This window comes from Artibeus jamaicensis, unplaced genomic scaffold (genome assembly GCF_021234435.1).
Source record: "Artibeus jamaicensis isolate MK-2021 breed Jamaican fruit bat unplaced genomic scaffold, CSHL_Jam_final scaffold_916, whole genome shotgun sequence".
NCBI classification, from domain to species: domain Eukaryota; kingdom Metazoa; phylum Chordata; class Mammalia; order Chiroptera; family Phyllostomidae; genus Artibeus; species Artibeus jamaicensis.
The window spans coordinates 27,182,082-27,190,106 of NW_026522059.1; the positions used below are offsets into that span (position 1 = coordinate 27,182,082).

At 48.5% G+C, this 8,025-nt stretch overlaps 1 pseudogene; it reads left to right on the top strand.

Annotated features, from left to right (window-relative positions):
* Positions 1 to 1,384: 1,384 nt before the first annotated feature.
* LOC128626730 (transmembrane protein 230-like) lies at positions 1,385 to 7,609 on the top strand (annotated as a pseudogene).
* The last annotated feature ends 416 nt before the right edge of the window (positions 7,610 to 8,025 follow it).

The window sequence follows — 8,025 nt, forward strand, 5'->3', positions numbered from 1 at the left end:
TCTTTTCTCGTTGAGGAATGAGTTGGTGCTTCTGAAGCCTGGCTTCCCTCACCCCCGTGGGACTCCTGCAGAGGACCGTGAGCCATACCCCAATGATCTCACACCACCACCGAAGTGCAGGGGTGCAGGAGGCAAGGCTCCTCAAGGAAGACAGCACACTCCCCCAGGTATTTACTCTGGGACATGGTGCTCAGCTCCATCCTCACGCCATCTGTGCCACGGTCATGCTCACTGGTCACTCCTCCAAGAGTAAGTCTGGGACCCAGTGGACATACAGGCTAAGAGCCAAGGTCTGGAGTCAGACAGTCCGGCTTCGCATCCAGGCTCTGCACACACAAGCTGTCTGACCCCAGGCAGCTCTGCTACTGTCTGTTGACCTCCATTTCCCAATCTGTGAAATGAGGAGCAATGCGAGTACCCAGAGCTAATACTGAAAACGTTTAATCAACTTTGGCACTAACCTATGAAATGAATGCCAGCCAGTATCTGCTGCAGCCAAGCCTGCTAAGTATTAGCTCAGCTAGTTTCTACTGCAGAGCATATTGTAAACACCCTAAACATTAGCCACCACTTTTACTGTTTATGATTAGCTCATGTCATGCAGTTCCTTGCACAGCCTCCAGTGAAGGGACATTCAGAGAAGTGGGGTTCTAGACCGACCCAGCCTTGGTTTTCCCCTCTCAGGCCCTCTTGCCTCTCTCTGTTCATCAGCAAGTCGCAAAGATGCTGGGGATAGGATAGGACCTTTGTCGATCTGTCCAATGCAAATCATAGTGCCTCCCCCTGCTACCCATGGGATAGGAGCTGTGTACCCCCGAACACTCTCTGCAAATCTTCATCACAGCAACTTAAGGGCCAAATTCCTGGTGGCACAGTCCCTGAGTGTATATTTACAGTACAACCTGAGCCGGTGTGTGGCTAACATGTCCCACACTGGGGCCCCTGTGTTTTCTGGAGGGAACAATCTAGAGATGTTTATTGGGCACATAACACTGAACGGCTCCCACATACCACTGAAGAGCTCCGTGTCAGGGCCAGGGGTATTTCGCCTCTTCGTACTCCTCGGACCAGCTTTTTAAAAAGGTCCCCAGGGTATCTGGAGCAGGGAAGCAGCCATCCACAGCAGCAGGAAAGTCAAGGGCACCAGGCCCAGCTCCCAGAGATCCAGGTCATCTCTGTTCCCAGGGAGGCCTGCTGGAGTCCACATCTGTTCACACCAGGACAGCCCGCCACTCACCCTGCAGGCCTGAGACCCCTTGCCTGGACTTTGACTGCCTGCTGGGACCCCTGCAGTGAAGACTCAGAGCAGCCAGCGCTCTGCAGTCCATCTGCGTTTGTATGGGGCTGCATATTTACGAAGTCCTCCCCTGTCACCTCATAAAAGATGCTCCTGCTGAAGCAAGGGTGGAAGCCGGCCAGGGAGGGAGAGGACCGGACCTCAGAGCACTGGCTCCAGGAGTGTAACCTGGGCGATGGCTGCCCACCACCGCCAACTAGCCCTGACGGGTTTTCTGGTGACGCTTTTATCACAGGACTTTGCTTTTTCAGCACTGCAGTCTTCATGAATAGAACCCAGCAGGAATTCCCCTGTGGGGTTTTTGAGCATCTGTCAATATGTCTGTGTGTATTGATATTAACATTGTAAATATAAAGCCACCATTTCTTGTCTGTAAACTATGCTCCTATCTCTAGCAGGTTAATATATTCTCTCCTTTGATGTCTAATTTGTCAAAACCCCCTGAAGAAGGAATTATAATTCCTTCTTAAATAATTATATAATAATTACTATACCAATAATTACTATAATAATTATACTTTTACTTAAAATTAACTATCAATAATAAAATAAATTTTATTTTAATAAGTAATCATTTATTAAACTTTCTCAACATGCGAGGCATGGTGCTCACAGTCCTTTAACTAACATCTCATTGCTCCCTCCTCGAGGCCCATAAAGTAAGTGCTATTATTACCCCATTTCACAGATGAGTAAGGGGAGACCAGGGACTCCAGCCCAGATGTGCTACCCCAGAGTCTGTGAGCTTCCCTCACACTATCTGGCTTCTCTTCTCAGCCCTGCTTCTTCTCTCTGGTCTCTTACGGCAGGCGGGGGTGGAGGGGTGGGGGGGGAGTCAAGCACCAGGGGGCTGAAGAACCCTCAGTGGGTATGGGTGTGAGTGTGAGCTTCCCATCAGGCAGCTGAATGGGCCCCTCCGCTGCAGTGTGCCCAGCAGGCCAGAATTCTGGGGGCTGGCTGGCTTCCCAGTGCCTCCCTGCCAGTCAGTACGGGCACGGTAATACCCTCATTAGCACAAAGGAAATAATCCGGGTGATGTACCCAGCTGCACTGCCCACGCCATTAGCCACTCATACGATCAGGTTTACCTGGGAGCTGAAATTAGAGGGCAGAGGACTAAAGACCATTAGCAGAAAGTACAGACTTCCCATATACTTCCTGCCTCCCTTCTCCAGTTTTCCCTTTTATTAACACCCTAATTTGAATTTGGATGTTTTGTGTTTTAATGTGAGTGCCTCAATTGTTCTGGGCATTTGCAGCTCTTTCAATAACGAGTAGGAGAATTCCCAAGGACAAAGCTCTAGCAGTCAACCCCCCACCCCTCCAGTCCTACACATCTCTGCCTTTCGGTACTTCCCGCTCTCCACCCTGGGTATCTGCTTGGAGACCCGCAAGGCTGGGATTCCGAGCAGAAGGTCTGGTTCACACCTTCTCCCGCCAGAGGGAATTTTATGGCCTTCAGGACTGGTTAGAACTCAGGTCCTGTTGTGTGTACACAAAGATCTTATTTATGTCATGCTAAACAGTTTAGAATGTCAATACATTTGGAAGTAAAATTTTGGAATAATTCTGGGGTATAGTTGAACTCATTGTATGCACATTATTAAACTCTTGAATTTAAAAATATTTCCTTTCTTGCTCTTCCTGAATATTGTCTTCCTGATTGAATTACTCCTTCCTCTTCTTGATAAACATACCTCTACTTTGGAAAATCACCTTATTAGCTCAACAAGGCAGGATGCAGCCTGTCTTTGTAATGCCTAAGTAAATATTTATTAAGTAAATATTTTGGAGAAAAGTACCTTGTTTTTCTTCCCTCCAGTTTGAACACGTCTTTCCACTGAGTCTTTACAGACACGTACCCATGCGAGTCACTGGAATGCCATTAACATACGATTTAACACCTACTTAAATGTACTATTTTCTTCTCTGGGTCACACAGTCTTGGAGGAGATAATCAAGGGCAAGAGTTCAACCTCAAGGGCGTGGTCCTGGGATTCCGAACCCCCACATCTCAGGGCTTTCTCATGAAGTCTGCAGCCTGTTGCTGCTGCTGTTAGGGGCTTTCTCACACTTTCCCTTTGGGCCTTGCATGCGGCCAGCGGCCCCTGATCCACTGAGGATCTCTGCACTCACCAGGGTGCCTTTCGGGAACCAGTTTATAGAGGAGCCCTGGTGGCTTGGGCCACTGGGACTGCATCCCTCCTAAGCTGATGGAGGTTTTCTTTTTTCCCCCAATTTATTTATTTTTACTGAGGTAACATTGGTTAAAAACATTCTATAAATTTCAGGTATGCAAGGTTATAATTTGGTATATGTATACTCTACTGCATGCTTGAGAGGTGACTCAAAACTTGGAAAGTAATGGTTAATAAGCTTAATCATCAATACACGTGAAAGCAATTGTTCCCGGAACTGAAGGTGTGACCCACCCTGACCCCAGAAGACCATAAGCAGTCCCACCTGTGTGCCTCAGGAGGCCTGCGAGCTACTCAAGATGGAATCTGAGCCATTGTGCTCCAGGGTGAGATGCCCACCGCCCAGGACACAGCTAAAGACCACCACCCAGGGCGGTATGTTGCAGTTTTTTTTAATTCAATTAACTTTTCCCTGAATTCCAAACCCCTTACCTATACTTTGTTCTCTTTATTAAAAAGGGCCAGTTGAAAATGGAATTTAAAACAGTCCATGGGGGTATGAACCCAGCACCTTGTCAGATCAGCAGCCATCTGAATAAAGTGCCCATAAAGATGCAGTCCCTGTCGCTGTTTATTGGGTTCGGCATGTGGCCGGCAGCATGCATGCTGGGCTTTTCTGGTTTCATGCTCACCACCAAAAGTCTGCTTTCTATCTGTTGCCATACATTTGATGCTCTTCACCCACCGCAGCCTCCCTGCTCCTCTGGTAGCCGCCATCCTGTTGTTTATATGAAGTTTGTTCTCCCTTCATTTTGTTTGCTACTTTTTCATTTTATGTACCACATATGAGTGAAATCACATGTTTTTTTGTCCTTTTCTGTCTGACTTATTTCACTTAGTGTAATACTCTCAAGTGTTGTCACGAATGGCAGTATTTCGCCTTTTTTTATGGCTCAATAGTATTCCATTGCACATATACACCACATCTTGGGTTTTAATTCTTACCAAGCTGGTTCCTTCCACTGAAGAAATGAACACTGATTTCCAAGAGCATTTCAAATGACTGGCACATGCAAAGTCTCTCCTCCTATTGTCCCAGGTGTGATCCAATAAGAGCCCTGTTCACTGAGCCCCTCCTCCCACCTCATGAGAGGTACAGCTCACTCCTCCCTGCTTTGTTCAGGGATCCAACTCTGGTATCCCAGGTCTTAACCATCAGCCCCAGTATCCTCTAAACCTTTTCCCAGAAGCCCTAGGAGTGAGCTCTCATGAAAAAAGCAAAGGTTTCTGCGGCCTTCCCTCCCATCCCAGAATTCCTCTGGTGTGCATGCTAAATTGGCCCTGCTTTAACTAGGGCAGGCTGAACCACTGACCGCATTGAGTCAGATACGATAGAAGCTTATTTCTAGATTATATAACATTCCAGGGTGGAGGTCCTGGGTTATCAGGTGTCTCTCTGCTTCATGGCAATTCAGTGGCCCAAGCTCCTTCCAGCTTTGGCTCCATCATCCCCAAGGACCTAGAGCTGGTGAAAGAGGAGTGACAACATAGAGGAAGCATGCTGCTGTCTCAAAAGCTCCCCACACTCTATGGGCTGGAAGTCAGTCTCACGGCCACCCCTCCATGTACGAGGGGCTGGGAAGTGTCACTCAGCTCTCACCCAGCAAGAAAGGGACACGGGTTTTGGTGGAAAGCCCACAGCCCCTGTGACAGCCTCTGTTCGTCTTTTTCTCAAGGCTACCCTCCCTCACCTTCCTGCCGTCACCCTATTTGTCACCCTTGCCCTGTGATGTACTGAGAATTTTATGACTCAGGAACTAACACAATCGAGAGACAGGTATCTACAGCTTCTGAGGAGCAGATAAGAGGATCTGCTCACCAGGGACCAACCATCGCTGTCAGAGTGACACTCGACACATCTCGCTTGGCCCCCTCTGCCTTCATGCTCTCTGTGTTATTTTGTTTGTTTTAAGAGTAATTGTCCATGCTGGTATGCCACACTGACACATAGCGACTCCAGAAAAAAATAAAACCCGAACTGCAGCAGACATCTTCCCTGAGTACAAATCCATTTCAGAGCTTCCAACTCAGTTTCAGTCTTGTGATATTAATCTTTGGATAAGTTCCATCCAGACACATTTGCCTGAATGGCATTACTAATGGAAAACAGGGCCAGACTTGGGGTCATAGCCCTTGACAGCAGGGTCCTGTAACCTCTACCCCCACTCCAGCTGCGGCTGGCTCCTCCCATCTATCAAGGAACAACAGAGGCCAAGGGGACTCAGGAGAGCACCGGGCAAATACTGGGTACCCTGTGGCATAATGTGAACTTTGGGTTTGGAAATGGAAAAGGGGCACAGAAGAAGGAGGGCTCAAATGTGGCATCTCCAAAACCTGTGCAGTGGTCCATGGGAATTTGTCCAACTGGAGGTAGCCATCTGCCTTATGGTGAGAGACTCCCCAATTTTTTGTTACTTCACGGTTCCCTTCTGTCTTCCTAAATGTTCTGATTGTGAGTGCATTTCAGCTTGTCCTGACACCACCCCACCTCTCCTGTCTCAGAGCCTAAGATCTTGCTGGCACTCTTTGGTCTGCGACTTTGCTGGGCCCTGCGTTCCAGGCTCAGCTCTCTCCACCTTGAAAGCCTTCTGCCTGCATCTCTGCCTGAAAGCCTGGCTCCCCCACCCCAGTGAGAACCTCCTGCTGCTGGCCTTGTCCCCCCACCCCACCCTGCCACCCCTCAGAGCCAGTGTCTGGTCTATTCCCTGCATGCCGAGCCCTGAGGGTCTGGATACCTTGTCTAGACACTGTCCTCCTCCTCCTCAGTCCCTTCCTCCATCTGCAGTCTGCAGTGGGGCTAGTTCCTCTAGCCCAGGATCCAGCCAGGGGCTGCCTGATCCTGGAGTCCACATGGGTCATGAGGGTCATTCCCACCCCAAACCTTCCTGCTGTTTCCCCAGTCAGAATTTCTCCTCTGTCCCTTTCTACCCAGGCATGTCTTCCCTTTCCCAAGGCCCAGATCCTTCGTGGAGCCTCCTCTGATGAGCCCTCAGTGGTTTTGTTTAGGACACTTGGGTTAGGATAACTATTTCCATGCCCAGGTGAGTGGGTTTTAAGCAGATCCTCTACTGGGGCAAAAACTTCATATTTTCTACAGGATGAAACTCCTAGAATTGTGCTACAGGCAACAAACTTCCCCTCCCTGTTAGTTAATTGAGGCTTTTAGCCGCAAAAGGGCGCAGGACACACTTTGTCCTTGCAGTGGTGGAGAGTGTAGGAATACAGGAGACCCCCTTGGGGGATATGTTCCGAGACCCTCTGTGGTTGCCTGAAACCCAAATAGTACCAAACCCTAAATACACGGTCATTGTCGCTTAAGGACTGGGGTAGTTCTGAGGAATGCATCACTAGGTGATCCTGGCTTTGTGGGAACTTCACAGAGCCACTCTCACAGGTCCTGGAGGAATAGCCAGCCCACTGCACACCTGGGTTATGTGGTGCACCACTGTTGCACGTGTGGTCTGTCACTATCCGAATGTTGTCATGTGTGTGAGGGCACTGTTTTTGTGTGTGCATATGCACATGCCCCTTGATAAAGTTTGATTTATAAATTAGGCAACAAAACATTAACAATGACAATAATAATAATAATAATGTAGCACAACTGTAACAATAGGCTGTAATAAAATTACTGAGGCAGGGGGGCAGGGGGCAGCTTGGTGAGGCTGCTTCCAGCGGTGACCCAGCGGTTGGGGGCACATGGGCAACTTGGCACCTTCCACCTGTCGCTGTGTCGCTGTGTTATAGCGCCATCTTGTACTCCTGGCTACTGGAAGCTCCGGGAGTAAAGTGAAATACTCAAGGCTCTCCAGCACAGGTGGTGGCTACACTGACCTTCAGTTTAAGAAAAGCCCTCCTAAGATCCCATACAAGGCCATTGCACTCACTACAGCGCTGTTTTTGATTGGCACCTTTCTCATGATCATAGGCTCCCTCCTGCTGGTGGGTGATATCAGCAAAGGGGTTGGGGTGCAGAGAGACCGGGCTGTTCCTGCCCCGGTCATTGGCATCCTAGTGTCCTGCCAGGATTTTACCACCTGCACATCTCGCCTACTATGCATCCAAAGGCTACCAGGGTTACTCCTACAATGATGTTCCAGGCTTTGATGACTGAGCTTGGCTTTAAGATATTAAGCAGAAACTGTGGCTAAAGGCTAAGGAATTCTGCAGTTTGCAGATGTTTAACAAAACAACAGCCAGGTTTTATGGGTCCATTCTAAAGATTTAGTGGAGTTTACAGTTAGTGAACCAGAGCATGCTCCAGCTTTTCTGTATCCTGATGAAAAGCTGACAGGTTTCTCCACATGAACCTGTTTGTACCATGGGAGAATAGTGATGTTAATTGTATGGAAAAACAGGTTATTCCGTAGTAGAAAGTGTTGCCGCCACCACCCTTTTTAGGTCTGAACACTTATTTTTTTAAATATATTTTATCGATTATGCCATTACAGTTGTTCTATTTCCCCCCTTCATTCCCCTCCACCCTGCACACTCCCTCCCACCTCCTTAGTTCATGTCCATGGGTCATAC